Source organism: Podarcis raffonei, chromosome 2 (genome assembly GCF_027172205.1).
Source record: "Podarcis raffonei isolate rPodRaf1 chromosome 2, rPodRaf1.pri, whole genome shotgun sequence".
Lineage (NCBI taxonomy): Eukaryota > Metazoa > Chordata > Lepidosauria > Squamata > Lacertidae > Podarcis > Podarcis raffonei.
Genome location: NC_070603.1, coordinates 17,221,899 through 17,242,776, shown reverse-complemented (window position 1 = coordinate 17,242,776; position 20,878 = coordinate 17,221,899). Strand labels below are relative to the sequence as shown.

Sequence of the window (20,878 nt, the reverse complement as noted above, 5' to 3'; positions counted from 1 at the left end):
AAGCGGAACTCACCGCCCCCCCCCGCACATGGTGGGACTTGCCCTAGCCTCTCTCCATTCTGCCCAGAGTTTGGCCCGACATGGGCGAAGGGGGGGGGGAGAGATCCGCCCCCCCCCACCCCAGCGTGCAGCTCGGCTTCCCCTACCAACGCGGACCCTGCTGCTGCGTCCATCCTCGGTGCCGTCGGGCCTGCTGCTCTAACTCCCAAGAACTTCTCCGAAGTGAGTGAGTTTCTCTTCTCGCGGGGGGGGGGGGGGAGGGAGAGAGAGAGAGAGATAAGAGACGGAAAGAGAGAGAGAGAGACCCTTGCCTCCTTCCGGAGGTCTCCCAACTTTTCTTCCCGCCAACTTTGCTTGGGGGCTGCGGCCCGGCCCCAGGGTTAGGGAGCCTGGGTTAGGCAGCGGGGCTGCGTGGGAGGCGGGCAGGCGGGGGCGCGGAGTTTCGCCACGCTCCCTAAGCGTTCTGCTGAGAGTCATCAATTATGCAAGGGAACGGCGCGCTGCACTGGGGGGAAGGCAGGGGAGGCAGCGCACCAAGATGGCGACAACTGCAGTTTCTCCTGCAGCCTCCCCACCTCTGCAGTCCAGCAACGCCTTGCAGGAGTCGCGCTAGCGCCGAAGCCACAGTAAGTTGCACCGCCAGCCCGGGGGGGCACTCCAGCGTGATCGCAAGGACCGGGGGGTGGGCGGTGGGGGGACGGGGACCCGCGGGAATCCCACCCCCCAACAGATCTTCCTCCCCTTGGTTGGGATTTGAATTTTTTAAAAAAAACAAAAATAAAAAAACCCTGAACCTGCCTCTTCTCTCCCTCCCTCCTTCTTCCGCCCACCCCACCCCACCGCCCTCCACTTCCAGGCAGGGGCTTTGCCGCAGAGCGATTTCGCCGGAGCAGGGGCCGGCGCTCCTCTTCCAACCCCGCCTAAACAGACGCACACACTTTCCCACCTCCCCACTCTTGGGGGAAGAAGTGTGGGGAAGGGGGCTCATGGGCCCGAGCCTTGATGGCCCCAAGGCCAACAGTGGGAGATCTTTTCTCTCTCCCCCCCCCCTTTTCAAGCAGTTCCCCAGATCGCGGGGGTGGGTGAATGCTTCCTAGTGCTATTCCTTTCCCATCACCCCCTCCCCGCGCCGTATAGCAGGCTTTCCCCCGTTTTCTTGCTCCCCCACCCCACCCCGGATTTCAGAGCGGTGCTGCTCTTGCTCCCCACTTGCGAAGCCCTCCAAAGAACGGGCTCCTCCTGGGTACTTGGGAGGTTGGGTCGAGGGTCTGCTGCGCCCCCCTCGCCCTGCGCTCTCCTCTGCAGGGCTGCTGGCCAACTCCTACCTTTCCCCAGCCGAGGGAAGCCGATCCTTGCCTCCCCCCGCCTCCCCCATAGCCCAGCAGCAACCTCTCGAGCGTCTTTTTTTTTCTCCTGCATTGGGAGAAGGAGCGCGGCGCCGACTTTCCGCTGCTGCAGGCAAGGCAAGGCAGGCCAGCATCTGGGGCGGGAGGCAGAGAGAGAGAGGTGAAGGTGGCGGCGGCGGTGGTGAGGGGGCTGGTGGAACTGGTGCATTTTCTCTCCTCCCCCCCCCCGTTCCAATCTCCTTTCCTCTCCTTTAGCAGGCCACCTTTTTCTTGGCAAGGCTCCCTCATCCTTGAATCCGGGCCCTCTAGTCTGTATTGGCCTTCACACGGGGCTCATTTCAGCCCCAGATTGAAAAACAAATAACCCCAAAGCCCTCCCTCCCTCCCAAATCCTCCGCAAAACTCCGGGTCTAGAGCCTCCTTCACCCTTCCCCCCCCCCATGCTCCCAGTCTCGATCTCTCTCCCCCCCCGATCTTTTTTTCTTCTTCGTCCCAGGGAGGGGGGAGAGGAAGAGAGAACGAGGCTTCCTCCCATTAGGGGACTAACTTAGAGCTGTCATTATACACCCCCACACTTCTCTCTCTCCCCTCCCCCCCAAACGCATTCCCGGTGGACGAAGTGAAAGGACGGCAAGTTTTATCCTGAGTTTGGAGGAGGAGGAGCAGGGGGTTGTCTTATTTGGAAATCTCCTTGGCTGGAGCCGGGGTGGGGGAGGCGCTCTCTCTTCCCCCACCCTTACCCCCCCCCCCCGCCGCCGCCTCGCTGTGCCTCTTGTGTCCACTCAGCCGATGTGGGGAGGACATAGGGGGCGTGGAGGACTAGAGGAAGTTGGAAAGGCCGGTGGGGGAGAGAGAGGATCCACGTTGCTGGAGATCAAAGGTACATCGGTTTTGTTTTATTGTGTTGCAAAGGGCTAGGCAGGGGGGTGCTGAGAAGGAGCGCAGGCGGCGCAGCCCTTCTGGATGGGGGCAGAGACTGCAGGAGTCAGAGATCGCCCGCCTGCCTTCCCGATCTACATCTGCTCAGCGTGTTGCAAGAGCCCAGGGTGATGGGTAGGGATACATCTGGCTTTCTTAGGTGGGATAGGGAGGTGTGGGGCGCGGGGGTTGGGGGTGGACGGCCTGGAGATGTGGCCGCTTCGCGCTCTCGTCTCTTGCGCGCCGACTCCTAGGGAAGCGCTGCTTGCCTCTTGTCACACTGCAGCGTTCTCCTCCGCCGTGCGAACTCATGACCCTGGCGTCCTGCGCTCCATCGGAGACACCTTACCGGGTGTGGGGATGGGAGGCGGAGAGGGAGGAGTTACAGCGGCTTCCCCAAAAGACTTTCCTTTTGAATGGGGTTGTGGGGGGGGGCGGAGGTGATTAGCTTTCGCTCTCTGCTGTCGCCGGCGTCTCCCCGTCATTGGAGGGGGGGGGGGAATGCTTGTCTACTGTGTTTTACAGGGAAAGGGTTAAATCGAGCAGCGGTGGAAGAAAAGGAATGTTATTTAGGGTGTTTTATTTTTGAGATCTTCTCCCGGCCCCCATAAATTGATCACCTCCTTCGGTATCCGCTTTTGCTTGAGGTTTTTATTCCTCTCCCCCCCCACCCCCACCCGCTCTGTCTTTCTGCAGCGTTGGACTAAAGGGGAGAGCGGTTTAGGAACGTGGTGCTGAAACGGACAGCTCCCTGGACCCCGACGGGAAGGGGAAGAGATCTTCGTTACAAAGCGCGCAGATTTTTTACAGGACAGGTTTTCTTGCGGGGAGTTATAGTTTTTTTGTTTTTGTTTTTGTCTTTAACGGGCTGTGTGTTTTCTCTGTGTCGCTTGGGCCTATCCATTAGGACCTCACGCCAATCATCTAGGCTTTTGCTGGTGGTGGCGATGAGGGAAGAGAAACAATTCCTCTTAAGAAAGCCAGGCTTTATTTATTTATTTATTTATTTAGTAACGTGGTTGAGTGCAGTTGCTTTTGAAAAGCATCCTCAAAGCGATCCCAGTGTCTTTATCAAATGAAAGAATTTCAAGGCTGTTTGATTCTGGCGTGGAGGTAGCAAAAGGAAACACCCGCATGTCCATAGGAATCTCCCCCCCCCCCCTTTGTAAAAGACGGTTGCATGATTACATCACAGAAGAAACACAATGAAGACCAGTAAGCCCAGTAGAGATGAAAGGTGAGGACTTGAAAAACGGTTTCAAAAGCCATGGGCCCATTGGGTGCCCTGCTGGAGCAAGTAACTCTTTCTGCCTCAAGACTCTGCAAAATGGAAATGATTCAATAACCCATTTCGCAAAATTACTGTAAGGGCCAGTGAGATATGAAATCACAGTGCAAAGCTAAGATTCCATATAAAGTATTAATAATAAATGGAAATTACAGATACCTTTGTTATAGATGTGCAATATGCCTTGTGGGGCCTCTTGAAGATGCCTCCTTGTAGCAGTGACTTTGTATGGTGAGCTGTGCTGTGTTTCCTGGTTTGCCGCGTGGCTCAGGCCCCACTGTATAGTTTCTCTCCGTATTGCTGCAAGCTGCCACCCCAGGAAATTGCAGTGGCAGCACAATTTCAGCCCCAGACAGGGCTGAATTATGTAGTGAGCAACCAGCATCACCTGGTTTGCTGCGTGGAGTTAACTGCCACACAGAATAGCCTCCGTGGTCCTATCACATTGAGAAATGCTCATTGGAGTGCGTTAAGCATCTAGAAAAATGAACTGTTTCTGTCGTAGAGTAGATGCATTCAGCACCTTGTTATAGCCCCAGAGATATAATGACCCTTCATCATTGTCATAGTGAAGAGCCATCACCAGTATACTTCATGACAAACAGACATCTGGGCATCTGATCTGTCCAGCTGGAAGTCAACAGCTGTCATGTGGTGCTAGCCAGATGATTTCCTCTTTCATCCTAAACCTTTAAAATGGTATCTTCGCCCTGTGTTGTCTGTTGGTCCATGCTGCTTGGGTGGACCAGACTGGTGTTTGATCCCTCTAGACAATGTCAACATAGTTAATTAGTTTTCTAATTATTTGAAAAGTTATTTGCAGTTCATATTGAATAGGTTTTAGGGTGGAATGTGTAGCCAATGGCCCAATCTTTTGTAACTAGATATCACTACATGTTTACACCTATCATTTTGTGTTACTGCAGCACGCATCAGGGAGTGGCAAATTTATTTCAAGGACTTAATATTTCCAATGCTCTCCAATGGGTTAACATGTCAAGGAGATGGTTAGTATCACGTGTTTGCAGGATGCTGACATTCTCTTACATGTTGATGTTTGACTGTGTGGGGTTAATGCAAACCTCACATGATAATGAAATCCTTGTTTGGTCTGCCCTCAGACTTTAAAACCCATTCTTTTAAGCCAGTTCCTTAGAGTCGGATTTCCACATTGAATGATATAATATATGGATATATTTAGTCAGTAAGAATCTCCCAGCTGAAATCACTGGTAGTGCCAGCTGGTAAGTTTCTTCCAGTTACTGCCAGATGAAATCCACTGGCTTGTGTTTGACTAATTTTTTTTCTTTCAGAAAGAATTTATTTCTGATTGGAAATTATGATAAATTGGTTCCTCTTCTCTTAGGCAGCTTTGTCAATGGTTAATCATCATTGTAAATAGAACTGGATTTCAGTTGCTTGGAAGTAGGTAGTGTGATTTGGTGTAGCTAAGAATTTGGCTTACAAACATGTTCTGCTTTCATTCCAATTTAGAGGAAAATGATGCTTTCAGTGAGACATGTGTAACTCCTCCCTAGTGTGCCCCAAAGCACCTGGAGAAGCTATGTTTTGTGGAATTGGCCAACTTTCTATCCCCATGATCTGATTTGTTTTAATATATTGTTTTCTATAACGTGGTACTAATATATATTGGTTTTCCCCAGTTACTTTAAAGTTGCAATCATCCATTAATTAACCAGGCTCATTTTAACAGTACACAATCCATGCCAGTCATGCAATTTCCATTCGCTATTGATTACTTTCCTGTTACACTCCCTGACCATTGAAATATATTGAACACACTGGAATAAACGTATCCAGTGGTTTGCTCAGAGGAGTTTTGCAAGGTTAAGGAGTGAGGTTAATGACACTGTGATAAATGGCGTTCCTGAACCATAGAACTACCAAAGACAGGGCCATCATTAAGCCCTGCCTCAAGGCAGGATGCCACCGATGTAGATTAAGCCACATGATCCCAAACTCATTGTGACACAAGCAGAAAGCAATTTTGAACAGATGCCTTCGAAACATACAGTTTCAACTTACTCTTGCATTAGAAAATAAGTTGCTTAATACAAAAACGTGATAAAACAAGACAAATGTTGAGGCCACTAGCTAATCTGAATCATGAAGGATTTTTTCTTATGTCCAAATAGCCATGAACATAAATTGGCATTCAGGTGATGGTAGGGATGATGACAGTGGTCTTGGGTGGTCTGATGGGGTTCAGGTGTTTTAGTGTCAAGATAGAAAGTAAACTGTCTTTAAAATACTAGATTTAATATAATCAAAGAGATTAACATTGACCAGTTCCGTTCCCCCCCCCACACACATTCACACCATATCACATGTCAGTGATTGTCCTTTTGTTCTTACTATTCCAGAGCCATTTCCTCAGTCTTGGTTCATTTTATCTGCTGAAACGTTGAGCCTTATTCATAAGTGTTGGAATAAATGCCTCCTTCAGTACTTGTTTTCCACCTTACTGCTACAACCTGAGCTTCATGTTGATTCACCCATTTAACTGGGTTTCTGTCATGTTGTCTTCTGCTTTGATTATCAACCTCCTTGCTAGCCAGTTCTTCCTTCTCTTGGTTCAGAAGGCATAGGAAACTAGCCTAATCTGCACCCGATGTGCAGCTTGATGATCGCAGCCCAGTTCTTAAAGTAAAAAATATGTCACACTTAAAGGTGTTTGGGCAAATACCTCTCAATAATGAAATAAGGGGTAAGTCTCTCTCACACTCTGACACATACATATATATTTTTGAAACTTTGTGTATTGGTAAGAACTTCCTGAGTATAGTGGCTACTTAGCCAAAGATTAATATGTAGTACACTGAAATTTTTTGTTTGTTTTGTATCTCTGGGGATGACAAGGCTGCCCAGATCAAGAATAAGAACATAAGAGAACATCAGACCAGTGGTCTACCTAGTCCAGCATCCTGCTCTCACGGTGGCCCATGGGAAGCCTGTAAGCAGGATGTGACCACAATAGCGCTCTCACCTTCTGCAGTTTCCAGCAACTTATATTCAGAAGTACATTTTCTCTGACAGTGGAGATAATATGCTTTAGAATCTGTGCTAAGATGAGGCTTTCATAAGGGCATGTTATCTTACATTTGTTTCCTGTGGGATTCTAGTACCTTTCTCTAACCCAGTGGTTCCCAATTAGCTAATTACTGAGGACCCCCTATTTTTCAAAAGCCAAGCCAGGGACCCCCTACTTTTGAAATTGGTGATAACTCTATGGTAGTTACCTCTGCAAAGCAACTTTTTGAACAAAATGTGGGATAGCCCCTAACAAGCAAAGGATTTAGGTATACTATATAAAAAACAACCACAAACCATAAAATTTGGGATATTACCATGCAAAAATGTCAAAAAATTAGTTGGGGGGGAGTGCAAGGGATGGGTTGTGGACCCCCTGGGTGCATTCCGCGGACCCCTAATTGGGAACCACTGGTCTAACCCTTACATGATACTGGCAGCAGGGTCAAGGGTTTGATGATCCAGTCTGCCATCCCTCATGGTTATGATTTTAAGGAAGCCGAGGGAGACTCATTTAGAGAGGAGATTATCTGTAAAGCAATTGGTATGTAGACCAGCCATCAACTGTTGCTGCCTCAGTGGCCCTTTGTGTGGACAGGCGGAGTCCCCAGATCCCGCGCGGTCTCCCCCCGTCATATGGAATAACGACTCAAGACAACATGCTATGGGATTAAATTGGCCACAACTTCATTAAATTTCATATGTGGGTAGACCTTGGCTCAGGCATTGGGCGTTCTCCCTCCCCAGTCCCCAACCGGGGACCTAGGGAGCATCAGGGTTATCCAGTGGGGGGGGGATGGGCCAGCTCTGGAGAACATATGTTCAAGCAGAGATAGCCGCCCCCGTTACACCGCCATCACAGGGGAGACCAATGGCTACCTCTTGGCGTACGGTCAAAGCCTCCCCTCAGAAACCCCTTTAACGGGGAACCCTGGTATCGCTGCTGCAAAGAGGAAGATGGACAAAAGGATTCTACCCAAGGCCTGATAGCGCCAAAGTTGTGACGTTTTGCTACGGGAAAGGCGAAACCTGCCAATGCAGGGAAATTCCTTTCCGGCCCTTTAACAGCGACCCTAACGTAGCAGCGCCCGCATACCTGTGAAGAAAAGTTAACCTGCAAAACAGACATTAACTGAGGGTGGGTAGGGTGGGAGAAGCTCTGGAGCCAAGTGAGGATTCCCAGGTAAGATCCTCCCTCTATTGTGTGGGCAGGTAATCCCTCCCCTACCTGGCCTGGTCTCCTTGGCAACGCTTCCCCCAGGTGGGATTGGACAACTGACTGGGCTAGGCGGAGACCTCCAGGTATCCCACCTGAGGGAAGGCAAAGCCAAGCCTATGCTGATGGAGCCGCTCCAGATCCAGGGGCTCCGCTCGTCCACGCAAAGGTCGCCCCTCGTTTTATGCGGGGAGCGGTCATTAGCAGAAAAAACTGTCCTGGACCAGGACAGGAATGGGTAGAAGATGCAGGTGCTCATTCACAGCATTCTTCTCATCCAAATAATGTAATGGACCACATACAAAATAAAGAAAAGTGCTAGGAATACACAACACTGCCATAGCAGCTTAAGCAACACTCTGTCTAGCCCAGTATCTAGGAATAAAGAGCAACCGTTACCAAGTGTTTCAAAGGTTGTCTGCAAGGAACAGGAGACAGTTTGGGCAACATCATATGTGCATTAAAGTATATTGTGGACTGAGTGCATGCACATGACACAGTTCTCCAGAATCACAGCAAAAGTGTAGAATGTGAGACCGTGTTCAGAATCTAGCTTAATGACAGTGTCAGCTTTCACATCCTTAGAGTTTTGTTTTGTTTTAGAAGTTTATAGCCCCAAGGGGTATCAAGATGTTGTGGGCAAAGCCTGCTAAAATCTCAGAAGCCAGAGGGAGGGCTGAATAATTTTCCTGAAAAAACTGAATGCTCTGCATAGATCCTTGTCTCTGCCCTGTGAGCACTGGACCCAAACGAAAACAGTAATGATTTCAGAAAACTCTATGCAAAGTAAAAATAAATTATGCTCATTTGCTCAAACTGCATAATATATGGAAGCTTTTTTAAAGGTTGCCTTTAATAGGGATTTATTGATTGATTGAGGAGTACATTCAGCCCTCGTAAAGAATAATTTCCCTGAGGAAGACTAATTATATTGGGCAATAATATGCATTCATTCATTTTGAAAGAATTGTATGCCACTTTTTCTGCCATAATGGTATTCAAGGCTACCTAGCAAAGTTTCATTAAAAAACATCATAAGGGGAAACGGCAACAAACAAGAGAGCATAGCAACAAATAAAAACACCACCACAAATTTACAAACTTCAGAAACCAGTAGTTCATGTCTGCAGTCCAGACTGAGCATGCAGCATGACTGAGATTAAAGCCAAACACCGCAGTAAATTAAGGATGCAGTTGTGTACCCACATATCTGGAAGTAAAGCCTTGTTGAACTCAATAGGATTTGCTTTTGAATAGAGAAGGAGGGGATTCTGCTGTAAGCTACCAAAATCAACCAACCAAAGCCCAAGTAAACGACAAGGTCTTATCCTGGTTCCTATCAGACAGTAAGAAAGGTGTGAGGTAGGTCTCTCTTGGGCACAAAGTCAGGGTGCTGCTACAGAAAAGGGCCTCTCCTTGGTAGTGACCAAATGGTCCCATCATACCCAGTGAAGGTGTGGCAGATTTACTCATTCCTAGCTGAGGTTGATTCTGAAGGAGGGCAGGCCAGGCCAGTGACTCACCCTGAGACACAGCGAGCAGCCAAGGTGTTCTGAGTTCCCAGGAGCTGTGATTTAATTTCTTTCTTTCTTGCAGCATACTGGCATTTCTCTCAAGGCTCAACCCTGCACACCATTTCAGAATTGCTGCTTTAGGATGTGTATGTCCGCGTTATAACTACTTCTACAGTGGCTATATTGATTTTAGGGACAGCTGTGCACGCACAAAATGTGTCTCAGGGGACCAGTACAAATTCCAGGGTACGTGTGTGCCAGGTCTATTTCCTTCCCTGATTTGGCTTCGATTTAATTTATACTGGCTCGTGCTCTGAGCTACAGCTTTCACCCCATTTGCCATCTTAATACTCATGTATGTGTCTGGACCTGTCCAAATATATCTAGCCCAAATTAGTTTTAAAACACACAAACTCGACATCTCTCCCAATGAGAATCTCCTTCCCCACATTGCCCTCAATGAGGAGTTGCTGGTTGCTCATGAGCAACTGGTGCGTTTTTTTCCATGTAGGAGCGGAGAGAATTTGTTCTCCTTCTTTTCATCGTTTTTTCAGCTTCGATACCCATTTGGGAGCAGATGGGCACCCTGGTGACGTATGGAATTTGTGGGGGAGAAATCCAGAACAGCGCCCAGCACGTTATAAGGCTCAAAGTATGATTTTTAAGCTGCTTGTTTGAAAGTCAGGTGCACTGAACTCAATGGGGCTCCCTGCCAAAGTAAGAGAGCAAGATTCTAGATCTTATGGTTCTCATAATAGGCAACTTATAATGCATGAAAACAACTAGTGGCCTAGGACAGGGGATGTGCGTTTCTTTAACCTAAGGTCAGGGGGGGGGCTGGATGGCCAATACAATGCAGATGGGGAAACATGGGTCAGAAAGTTGCCTCTGTATATGGATTTCCTTTGATAAGGGCAATTGTTTTTAAGATCGAGCTGTTAGAAATGCTTTGCTTGTGGTTTTGTTGTTGAAGTGGTTGAATAGCCAACTGCTGCAAGAGTTATTGCTAGATACCTCCTGAGGTATTCATTCAGCTACTGTGGTTTTTCAGACTATGGGACATATTTTCATGACGTTCTTCCCTAAAAGTGAGATCTGTTTTTTCTTCTCGTGTTGGGATCCTATTTTAGTATAACATACATACCGTATTGGCCCAAATATAAACCGCACCTGAATATAAGCTGCACATTAAAAAAAATTTGGGGGGGGGGAGAGAGAGAAAAATATAAGACCCAAATATAAGCCTCTCCCTTAAAATTCCGCAGGTACTCACACCCGTTCCGTTTTACCGTATGTCTGTTTCAGCAGCGATATCGTAAAAGCTGATTTTTGTAAGGTCGCAAATTTAAGCTGCACTTTAACTTTTCACAGTCAGAATTTGGAAAAAAGTGAGGCTTATATTCAGTATATATACACCAAGTTGGTGCAAGTGATAGGCCAAAAAAGTGAAGCGCTCCCAACTTGTCTGAGTCACTGAGATATTGCGGGGGCAAATGCTCCGCAAAATGTCTGGATTTTGGTTTCCTTTGGAAGGAGAAATCACTGGAAACTTAGGCTGTTTTGTAGTATTTGGGTTATTTACAAATATACAAGCAGCGCATAGATGGAGGCAAGCAGCTTATTAAGCACTCCTAGTAATGAGGCAACAGATCTGCTGCCTCACATCAAGCCCCCAGAGAGAGTGGGACACAGCACTACCACCCCCACCCCCAGTCTGCTTTCACCTTCAACTTGCCCTTTCTCTGCCTCTGTTCCAAATGGCTTTCCCCTTCCCTTTACACGTACAGATCTTAAGTCAGCATGCCCTCTCCCCCACTCCAGGAATAGAGAAGGATGAGATGAGTCGCCTTTCCCAAATAGCTGCCACATTTCATGCATTTCCTCTATGGCCTCCCATGAAAGAGACATCCATTGCGCATTTTGGGAAATTCAATTTCCATCACAAAAGACATGAGAAAACATGCTAAAGGAGAGTCGGCTTGACTTTTGCCAAGGAAAACTGGGCTTCACCAGTCTTTGCTGACGATTCCTTAGAATTCTCAACCTCATGGATAGTGGCGAGTCTGTGGTTTTTGATAGACAGACCTTTTTCTGCATGGATTGTTGAAGAGCCTTTCAGAAGGAATCTCACCATTGGTCCCTAAGAACTGTAAACTGCTGTGGGACCTTATGTGGGACCATTGCCTGGCCAACAAAGATAGGAACCTAAAGGTAAGGGATAAGGCATATTCAGTTCCTAGTGTGGACTTCTTATATATACCTGCTCACTGGCGCGTTGCAGAAATACAGGGTTTCACATGGACTTTCCTCTCCTGTAGGATATACAAGCCCAGTCTGGCAAGCATAGGGATGTTGAGGCAGTGGGAGGTGTCCTCTCACACTTCTCACTTGCCTCTTCCATAGAATGCAGAGGCGCAACGACATTAGTAAGTATTATGGGTTGGATCCAGGTTATTTAGAGTAGACTCACTGAAATAAGTGAGACCAAGACAGTGACCTAATTCAGTTCTTTTGATTGCTAAGCCTTGATCCAGCCCAGTGATATTGTTTTCTATCTACAGAGAATGCAAAAAAAATAATAATAATATAAGCCTTTGAAGAACCATTGAGAACACATTCAGCTGCCTAAGACTAGGTCAGACTATCAGCTCATCTAGCCCAGGAATGTCCCGCAGCAACTCTTCAGATGGTCTTGGAAAGAGTTTTTGCTGATCTTCTCCTACCTAATTCTTTTGACTTGAGATACCAGATTTGCATGCAGCATGTGTGTTGCACCACTGAGATATGGCTCCTCCATGGAGATGCTGAGAGTAGAAGATACACTTGACCAATGACTGCTAAAGTCAAAGCACAGCAGTTATGGAATATCATGGACAGAAGAAAGTTGCACAAACAATTCTTTGCACAGTGGAGCAGGCAGGGGGCTTTAGCGTAGTCTGAGGCAGAGCCCTCTATCAAGCAAGAGAAACAGATGTGATTCTTAGAAAATGCCTCTCCATGTGCTGTAACTAGGTTTCTTTTCTTCCCTACCTCTGCTCTTTCTAACCTTTCTGCAGAACAAGCTGGAGAGTGGCTCCTGGTTATCAGAAAGAATTATTAGGGGATTCTTGCTCTATATAGCCTACAGGAGAAGGGGTTGGTAGGGGATTCCATGGGAAAGGCATACTATGATTTAGAATCTGGGTTCAAGTTATGTACCACTGCTCATGCAGAAGCCTGTAAATAATCTTTTCTTTTTATTGTTGCTTCTCTGCTTTGCAGTTCTGTAACACTAGATACTTCTTAATGCAGACTTATAAATAATGGGATTGTGATATCCGGCAATATTTCATTTCTTTTCCTTAAAAATTCCCAGTATAATTTGCATGTTTGAGTGACCATGAATGGAGTTTTCTGATGAGCTGACCACAATTATTTCAAGAGATGATCTCCCAGTATCAGTTACCCTTGGAAGGCTGCCTTACATGTGTCAGTATTTTAAGATTATTTTCAGTTATGGTGACAGCAATAGCAACAAGCTACAGTTGGTGATAACAGTGATGTCGGATCCGTACTTTTGTTAGATGAGCAGTCTGTGCCTGGAGTGGAAGTTAAGGCTCATCCCCACCTCTCAAGTGTTCCTGATTAAACACCCCTTTACACATCCCTTCCTGGACACCAGTAGCTGCATCCACTTTTGCAAATGGAGGCCCAATGCCTCCCTTTCTCTTGCACAGGTGAGACTATTTTTTCCACCAAGCCCAGTACTGTCTACTCTGAATGGCCGTAACACTCCAGGGTTATGAAGAACAGGTCTTTTGTATCATGTGAGATCCTTTTAACTGAAGACATGAGGGAATGAATCTGGGACATTCTGCATGTAAAGCAAGGACTCATGGCCAATCCCACAGAGCTATGGCCCTCATTCTGCGTCCCCAAGCCAATTTGCATGGGTTTGCTTAGGAAGAGAGCCCAGGACATCTCCCACCCAACATGAAAATAATTCCCCTAGGTCAGGGATAGCCCTCCAGTTGTTGGGATTCCCAACTCCATAGCCCTAGCCGACATTGCCAGTTGCCAGGAATGACAGGGACTGTAGCCCAATTGCACCTGCAGGGCCACAGGTTCCCCTAGTTTAGGGGAATCGTTTGCATTTGGGGTGTGAAAGGTCCTGGGTTCGCTTCCTAGACATGCCCATGCAATTAGGGGAGAGGGTCTAAGCTCAGTATGATTGGCAGAAGGTCCAAGCTTCACTCCCTCTCCTCTTCCAGTTCAAGGACAACAAGCCTGAGTTTGCAGGGTGCTTGTACCACGCAAGATAGAGCTGGGCATGAACCCTCCCTGTAAACATCCACCCTGAAGGCACCAAGACCCTGATAACTGAGGCTTTGGGTATGTGTGTCCCCATTCAATCTAAAACACAGCACATGCATTCGGAGCACAGAAGCAAGTGTACTAGGTTTTAGTACACACTGTCTCTCCTGTGCCTTGCAGTGTTTGAAATTAGCCAGGAGCCAGGCGCATTTTGCTCCTGGCTTTCAACCGCTTGCGACCAAATGAAGATGCCTGGGTTCCAGAATGACGCCTGCCATCTCCACCATCTGGGGATCGTTGGATCTGGACTGTTTTCACACACTAATGCCCCATCCTGTAGAATTCTTTCTATTTTATGTGCACAGTCGGGATGGTTTTCTGGAACCCAGTGGCTTTTTCTGTGCAGCCTGAGTAAGAGCAGACACTATTCAGAAAAAGAGGTGGGAACAGGCCAATATATATGTGGACTGTCCCTGGATCAAGTGATGGTTCTTCTTGTAAGTTCTCAAAGTTCTTAACCTAGCTCAAGGTTGTCGTCTGAACGAGCCAGACGTTTAACTGAGAATCCATCACAGTCAGTCCATCATTTGAAAAATAAGACTTGAGAGCCGTCTTGCCCCAAAATGGCAACTAGACATTCTGTTTTGGCAACTGCAACCTTTGTTTAAGGAGCCATGTGGCGCCTAGCTTGTATATCTGAGTTTCTAACATTGGCTGCCTTGTGTACCCCAGGGTATGCAACTGCCTACTTCTGGGTGTGCTGTCCCTGGGCAAGAGGGAAGAGGAGAAGGCAGAAGGTAGAAAACCCCTCCCATTTTGCAAGAGTTCGTTTTCTCATCCAACCAGCCCCTTCACTTGCCCTTGCTGCAGATGAGTCTTCGAGGCACGGATGCAAGGCAGATCACAAAATCCCTTGGCTAAGCAAGAATGTGTCCACTAATAGGCGATAACGGTGGGGGCGACATGAGGTGAACTTACGTGATAGGAAGCTGAGAGCACTGTGCTACTTCTAATTAGTGCATTAGGTATGCAGAGGCAGCATGCGAGGAATCACAGATGGGGAGAGCGGTGTTGCGTTCATGTCTTGCTTGTGGGTTTCCAAGTGGCATCTGGTTGGCCACTGCGAGAACGGATGCTGAGCAAGACGAGCCTTTGGTCTGAACCAACAGGGGTCATCTGTTCCTATGCAGGTGAGGACAAGGGGAGAACATTTGGGGTATCATATGCCTGCTATTTCTAAAAGGGGGAAATACATGGCAGAAGGAGAGAAATAAGGAGGAAAAGAAAGTATAATGACATACTTGGAGGCTTAGGGTTGGAACAGGATCTAATTCCAGCATTTCTTTGTGGAATTCTCTGTCTTTGCATTGAAGAAATATAATAAAATGGACCTGCCCAACGCACAGAGATGCTGCGAGAATGAATGAAATTGTCTGAGAATATAAATTGCTTTGCCTACTCAAAGGTGTCATAAAAACTACATGTATTAATTTTGTTTAATGAGCATCTAATGTGACACACACAAACACATAGCCAGCTTAGAGACATGAGCATTTGATCATTATTTATTCTGTGGTGAAATGTACATTGCATATGTAAGATTCTCCCCAAGGGAGAATTGTAAAACACATACACAGACACTCACACGTGTGTCCTCACTGAAGCATGGATCCGACCTCAAAATTTTCATCTGTTCATTTATTTTGAACAATGGACTTTTAATTATTGATGGTAATAACTTCATAATGCAGCACTAAATGGACTGTAGGGAACACTTGAAAAAATAATGTGATGCTGGTAATGGAAGGAAGGCCTTGCTACAGTGTCCTTTTGAAAATTAAATAATTGAAGCAGGCATATACGCAGAACTGTTCATGGATAGTGCTTTCCTGAACCCCACAATTCCATCATGGAGGCATCTAGGTAAGCTATCAAACCTTAATCAGCAGTTTTCTAACTCAGCTTCTTAACACATCTCCTTTACTCCAGTCGTAGTGCAGTGCATGGCTTTCTACACTGGTTGTTGCCATAGACCCCAGAGGTGAGAAACCTGTGGCTCTGCAGTTTTCCTGAACTCCAAATCCCATTAGCCTCAGCATGGCAAATGGTCATGGATGTTGGGTCCTGTAGTCCAACAACATGTGGTGGACCACAGGTTCCTCATCCATGCCATAGACCTTTATACGGATTAGCCGCTGATAACTAAAAATCCGATTTCTCAAAATCAAATCAATAGGGCACATTTTAAAGCCAATAAATTGTGGCCCTTGACAATACCCATATAGAAGTACCGTAAGTCTCGCTGAAATCAAGAGCGTTTACTTCCCAGTATGCAGCTATAGGTACGCATACAGAATCCAAACTCTGGTACAAAGATTGCTGCAAATGGAACATTTTTACTAGCTTTGTCTGGGTTTAGGAACAGTCCTTTGGCAAATTCTGGATGTTAAAGCACTACTTGTATGGTGAGACTCAATTCTTGTTTAACATCCAGATTCTAAATTCATTTTGGTTGAATCCAAGTAACGGCTAATCTACCTACTTTATATATATTTTTAATTGTTAGGGTTTATTGCAACTGTATCCTTGCAATCTGATCCCGTTTACTCAAAAGTAAACCCCAGAGTATTCAGTGGGGGCATACTTGCAAGTAAACGTGCATAGGACTGCAGCTGGAAGCTCCTCTTGTCATAACGTCTTGGATCAGCTTCAGCCAGTGGTGCTTCGGTGTGGAGCCAGGATATTTGGAGACGTTCAGCCTCCTACATTCTTGCTCAGCACTTAAGGAGAGCCCTGCTGGATTAGACAAAAGCTCCATCAAATCCAGCATCCTGTTTTCCACAGTGGCCAGCCAGACGCATCTGGAAGACTTTAAGCAGGGTATGGAGGCAATAGCCTCCTCTTGCCATTGCTCCACAGGCACTGAAAGGTATTGTGGACCTATCCTTTTCGGCCTTCTTGATTAATAACGTTCTGCAGATAAATAATGGCAATACCACTTTGAGAAATAGCAGCACCGTCTTTCCTGGAGGACACACAATTAGGTAAATTGGATAAAACTGTATGTGAAATGTGTCACTCCTGATAAACCCAAGAAAGGCACCCGCCAGTTAAATACATGCAGCTACTGACAGAATCAAAACCTAGAAACCATATGTCAAGCATAACTGAGCTGTAGAAAAGACTTTACAACCTGAAAAAAGGACAATGCACACACTTTTGTAAACCAAGGTAAAGGTAAAGGGACCCCTGACCATTAGGTCCAGTCGTGGCCAACTCTGGGGTTGGGGCGCTCATCTCGCTTTACTGGCCGAGGGAGCCGGCATACAGCTTCCAGGTCATGTGGCCAGCATGACTAAGCTGCTTCTGGCGAACCAGAGCAGCACACGGAAACGCTGTTTACCTTCCCGCCGGAGCGGTACCTATTTATCTACTTGCACTTTGACGTGCTTTTGAACTGCTAGGTTGGCAGGAGCAGGGACCGAGCAACGGGAGCTCACCCCATCACGGGGATTCGAACCGCCAACCTTCTGATCGGCAAGTCCTAGGCTCTGTGGTTTAACCCACAGCGCCACCTGCGTCCCTTTGTAAACCAAGAAACTCTTTAATAATAAAAAAATTCTTTAAAAAAGTGTACAGTAGTTAGGAAGGTGAGGGTGGGCAGGTCTGCATTCTAACATAAACTCACCCAATTCACAGATCCTGATTAAATGGATTGGAATGTGGTCTGCTTTGGAATCTGGCTTGAGAGTTGTCTTTTAGACTCTTCCACCTTGCCTCCATTTTTTCAAGTGGTAGGCCACTTGGAACAGCTGGAAAGGTGTTCTATGGGAGCAGACATCTTTTCCCCGCCTCATACAGTTTACCTGGAAGGGATGACATGTCATCACAGGTATTTGAGGCCACATTTGTACACATATATGACAGTTTCTGCACTTTCCAGCTAAAATGGGAAGGAGCGGGGGAAAGAGACAGCCTCAGGCTAAAATGTTATTATATTCTTTCAAAGAATTTTGTGTGGATTTTTTTTTTTTAGAGCCGCATGTGCAAGTGGTATATCAGTAGTGTGTGAAATTGTCATGGGGAGAATTTAGACCTGTCCTCATCTAAATTCAGAGATCATTATTACAGGTATTTACCTGGTTACCTGATCTTTAGGTTAACTGGAATTATGTAGGGTCACTCTCGCCCTGTTTCTCCCTCTGACACACACGCTGCTTTTTATTTTATTTGGGTGAGGTTGTTGAGTATTCTCTTGATGGATTTAATTGGACTGATGAATCTATAGTGCTGATATTTTAATGAGAGGGATTGTTGCGTGTGTGCCTGTGTGCACTTTCTTGTAAGCTGTCCTGAATGCCCTTTCAGGGTTGAAAGGCAAAAGCAAACAGCACCGGCAGGTCTGGCCCTACCATAAGGCAGAATGATGGATTTGCCTCAGGTGGCAGGTGGCAGGGCAAACAGCAGAAGCCTCCCGCCTACAACTGTTGCCGCTGAGCTTACCTGTATGTGCTGCACAGCTTCTCATGCACCTCCTAAACTGGCCCGCTGACCCCAGTCTGCTACTGTATGTGGAATAGTGGAAGGGGGTTCTTGTCCTTTGCCTCAAGCAGCAACATGTGTTGGGACAGTCCTGAGCACTAATGTCACATGCTGCATGCGCCCCTTTCCCGTCAGAGGGTATGCGATGGCACTTTTCACCAGGCACTTTTCACTTCTATATGGTTAACAGTGTTGGAAACTCAGATACAGTGGTACCTTGTGTCAAGTACTTAATTCGTTCCGGAGGTCCGTTCTTAACCTGAAACTGTTCTTAACCTGAAGCACCAGTTTAGCTAATGGGGCCTCCTGCTGCTGCCGCACCACCGGAGCACAATTTCTGTTCTCATCCTGAAGCAAAGTTCTTAACCCAAGGTACTATTTCTGGGTTAGTGGAGTCTGTAACCAGAAGCGTATGTAACCTGAATCATATGTAACCCGAAGTACCACTGTATATCATCTAGGTGCCACATGGCTCCTTAAACCAAGGTTGCAGTTGCCAAAGCAGAATCCTTAGTTGCCATTTTGGCGTAAGACGGCTCTCAAGTATTATTTTTCAAAGGATGGACTGACTGTGATGGATTCTCAGTTAAGTGTCTGGCTTGTTCAGACGACAAGCTTGAGCTAGGTTAGGAACTTTGAGAACTTTTTCTGAATGGTGGCTGCTCGTGCTGCACAGAAAAAGCAATTGGGTTCCAGAAATTCATTGTGCGATTGTGCAGATAAAAAATAACTGATAGAATTCTACAGGATGGGGCATTAGTGTGTGAAAACAGTCCAGATCCAATGATCCACAGATGGTGGAGACATCTGGCACCCAAGCATCCTCATTTGGTCGTAAGTGATTGAAAGCCAGGTGCAAAATGCGCCTGGCTCCTGGTTGATTTCGAACACTGGATTATATATTATTAACTGAAATGTTTCCAAGGTGTGAATGATAGTGGCAAATTCACAGGGCTGGCCCAAGACCCTTTAGTGCCTGAGGCAAGAAATGCCACCGATGCGTCCCCTCTTCCTCAGATCTAGGACAACACCCTGGTGAAGTGGGTGTAGCATGTCACTTGAGGTGGGTTAACTCAAGTCACCCCTTGGTGTGCCAGCCATGCTAGTGCAGCAAGCTAGCTTAGGGCTGCAGGGCAGACCCCATGGCACACCTTTCTAGCCCTTTTTTGCCCCTCAGAATTTGCTGCCTGAGGCAGCTGCCATACTCTGCCCCATGGGAGGGCTGGCCCTGCAAATCTGTGATCCCCAGGAGACATTGTAGACGAGAGGGTCCTGTCCACTGATAGTGTTTCATTGATTTCAGCAACGCCTGGCATTCTCAATATCATGTCCCAGGGTTGCTGCACTAAGGATGTATGCTGAAAACGGCTTTGTGTGCAGGAAGTCACAGGTTCAATATCTGGCATCCCCCAATCAGTGTAAACAGCACTGAGACAGATGGACTGATGGTCTGACTCACTATAAGGCAGCTTCCTATGATTCTTATAACTGTTCAAGTACAGTACAAAGGTATGCACCCAAATTGGAGTCATATATACAGTAACTAGAAGGTTAGATGCTCTGTTGGTTTGCTGCACAAGGCCAGGTACTATCTGGCACAGAGATTAGCACCTCTAGAATCTTGGATATCCAAGTTGCAAGTCTTTGTCATTGTAACCCCTCAAAGTATCCCCCCCAAAAAAATCTGTCCCTTTTTTATCTGCCTTTCCGCTGTTGACAGTTCCTATGATATTTGAAAACCTGAATGATAGAAACAGATTATATTATGAAGATATGAGGAGATGTATGCAAATATCCTTAATCTGCATAATATATCACGATCACACAGTACTGTGTAAAACCAAAATGCAACAGGACAAAAGACAGATGGAAGGGAAGTCCTGAGCAATGATGCAGTAGATGAACACTTACTATTTATGCCTAAGCGCTGTAACAGCCTCTGCTTTACTGGCCACAGCAAGGAATAAGGTAGCAGGAGTAGGAATTAAAGAACTGGATCAAGTTCTGAGAGAGGCCATGCTCCGACAATCTTTTGTTCAGGTGCACTCTTTCAGACTTCTTTTTAATTTGTCCAATGCTTTCCTGACTAATAATAATAATAATAATAATAATAATACTCCACCAATCATTTACTGTGACTGTTCTGTCATTTAAATGTATTATTTCTGGTGTTGTTGCATAGTTATTTTTTGCTTTTTGTACATTGCTTAGATATTTTATAGCGTGAGCAGTTTATAAATCTTCTGAAATAAATAAATAACATAAAGAGCCAGTGTGGTGTAGTGGTTCAGAGCGGTGGACTCGTAATCTGGTGAACCGGGTTCAATTCCCTGCTCCTCCACATGCAGCTGCTGGGTGACCTTGGGCTTGTCACACTTCTCTGAAGTCTCTCAGCCCCACACACCTCACAGAGTGTTTGTTGTGGGGGAGGAAGGGAAAGGAGAATGTTAGCCGCTTTGAGACTCCTTTGGGATATCAAATCCAAACTCTTCTTCTTCTTCTCTTGTGGTACAGTCAAGTGGGAAAAAGAGCACAAAAATGCTGATCCATTGGCAGGAACATCATAATTCCACTTACAGATATGCAAAGCTTTGCATAAGCACCCACACAACTAGAAGTGTGCACCTTGATGTTCCTTGCACTAGCTGTTTGCACAAGAAGAATCACCCTTTGGGCAGTGAAATTTCAAATGTCACACTCTACAACTCAT

At 46.5% G+C, this 20,878-nt stretch overlaps 1 protein-coding gene across 1 annotated transcript in view; it reads left to right on the top strand.

Annotated features, from left to right (window-relative positions):
• Positions 1-415: 415 nt before the first annotated feature.
• SCN8A (sodium voltage-gated channel alpha subunit 8) overlaps positions 416-20,878 on the top strand; it is a 106,390-nt gene continuing 85,927 nt past the window's right edge. Inside the window, exon 1 of the mRNA XM_053375132.1 lies at positions 416-626. The gene's annotated coding sequence lies outside the window, so the exon portion shown is untranslated. The remainder of the gene's footprint in view (positions 627-20,878) is intronic.